The sequence below is a fragment of the Chrysochloris asiatica genome, unplaced genomic scaffold, assembly GCF_000296735.1.
Source record: "Chrysochloris asiatica unplaced genomic scaffold, ChrAsi1.0 scaffold00304, whole genome shotgun sequence".
In the NCBI taxonomy this organism is placed as follows: Eukaryota; Metazoa; Chordata; class Mammalia; order Afrosoricida; family Chrysochloridae; genus Chrysochloris; species Chrysochloris asiatica.
This window is the reverse complement of record NW_006408822.1, coordinates 577,424-579,351: the sequence shown is the minus strand read 5'-3', so window position 1 is coordinate 579,351 and position 1,928 is coordinate 577,424. Positions and strand designations below refer to the sequence as shown.

At 44.6% G+C, this 1,928-nt stretch overlaps 1 pseudogene; it reads right to left on the bottom strand.

Moving 5' to 3' along the window:
• Nucleotides 1-341: 341 nt before the first annotated feature.
• Nucleotides 342-1,928, bottom strand: part of LOC102816312 — a 24,419-nt pseudogene continuing 22,832 nt past the window's right edge.

Below are 1,928 nucleotides of genomic sequence, written 5' to 3'. Positions count from 1 at the left end.
AGAAACCCTAGATTCCCTTCATCCTTTTTTTTTTTTTTCTTGTCGTGTTACTTTATTGCCTGGTCTGGAGAAGGATCAATTCAATCCACAATCTGAGAAATACTGGGTCTGGCGGATGGGCTGTATCAGCTTTGATCCTGAGAAGAGGGTATAAGATGTCTGTGAAAATGTCAGTAGGGAGGGGTTCTCTTCCATCCTGAAGACCACAAAAACTTCTGTTCCTCCAAGGTACAAAGTGGAGGCCAGGGTCGTGTAGCTACTAGTGATGGAAAAGAGGCAGAGGGGTAGCCCCAATTAGATCACAGAGGAGACCAAGACTTGGACCCCAGGATGGTGTGCAGTCACAGGATGATGCAGAGAGGACAGCTGTTGGTGATCTTTTCTAAAGGCTCTCCATTACTGGCTCTTGGGATAGCCTCCATGAGATCTTTCTCATAAGGAGAGCCCCCATTCTCCAGATTGGAAAATATCATCTATCCATTGATCTCCATCTCAAAGGCCCCTGTACCCGGCACGAGCAATTAATTCTTGATGCCGGGATACTGTTCCTTCACTGCACTCGCCAGCTCCAGGTAGGTTGCCTCCAAGCCACATGGTTCACAGTAGTCTACCACAATGCGAACCCCATGGCCTGGTTCGACTTCCCCGAGAGGGGTTGCTAAGGATATCGGCCCCGGCTCCCAGCTCAGAGCTGCAGGTTCCCCTCTGGCCGCTGCTTGTGGATTCCCCTCATTCTTGATGGTCTTTATCCTGACCCAGTTGTTAATGAGTCAGCTCTGACTCATGGCAACCCCATGTGTATTAGAGTTGAACTGTGCTCTATTTGTTTTTTTTTTCTTTCTTTAAAACTTTCTTTATTTTGTTATTGTTGAGTATATATACAAAAAACATAGAATAATTCAACAGTTCTCCATTTATCGTTTAGAATCCTGGTGTGGCGCTGTAAGATAAGCACTGGACTGTAACCACAAGGTCAGTGATTCAAATCAATCAGCTGTTCCTTGGAAACCCTATGTTGCTGTTGTTAAGTACCATCCAGTCGGCTCTGACTCATAGCAACCCTGTATAGGGTTTCTAAGGAACGACGGGTGAGTTTGAACCACCAACGATGTGGTTCAAACCGATCTTGCGTTCCAGTGCTTTATCCTGCAATGCCACACCAGGACCCCTTGGAAACCCTAACAGAGTCATAATTAGGAATTAGAACCAATTCGATGGCACTTAATAACAACATTTATCATCTAGTGACACTGATTACATCTTCAAGTTGTGGAACCCTCATTTTCTGAGTTATTCCTCCCATTAATATAAATTTACTGCTCCCCTAAGGTTCCTATTTTGGAGTACTGGTGTGGCGCTGCAGGTTAATGCGCTTTACTGCAAGGCCGGTTTGAACCACAAGGTCGGCAGTTCCAGCTCCCCAGTTGCTCCTAGTAAACCCTATAAAGGGTTGCTATGAGGTGGAACCGGCTCCACGGCTAATAACAACAACAACAAGGTCTCTATTTATTCTTTTGAGTTGCTGCTACAAATTTGATCCCTTATGTTGTTGTTGTTATGTGTCGTGGAGTCGGTTCCAACTCATAGCGACCCTGCACAGGGGTTTCCGAGGCTGTAAATCTTTACGGGAGCAGAAAGCCTCCTCTTTCTCCCACGGAACACCTGGTAGTTTCGAACTTCTGACCCTGAGGTTCACATTCGTAATCACTACACTACCAGAGCTCCTTTTGATCCCTTATAGATAATTCTTAAAGGAGCATAATGTTCAAGGGAGACATTCTTTACTAGTTTGGTTTTGAGAAGGCTCCAGGAGATATTTTTGGTTTAAGGTTGGTTTAAAGATGTTTCAGGACTTCTCCAGCCCTCTTGACTCTAGAATGTCTGAATTCCATAAGAATTTAAAATTCTATTCTGTATTTTCTCCTTTT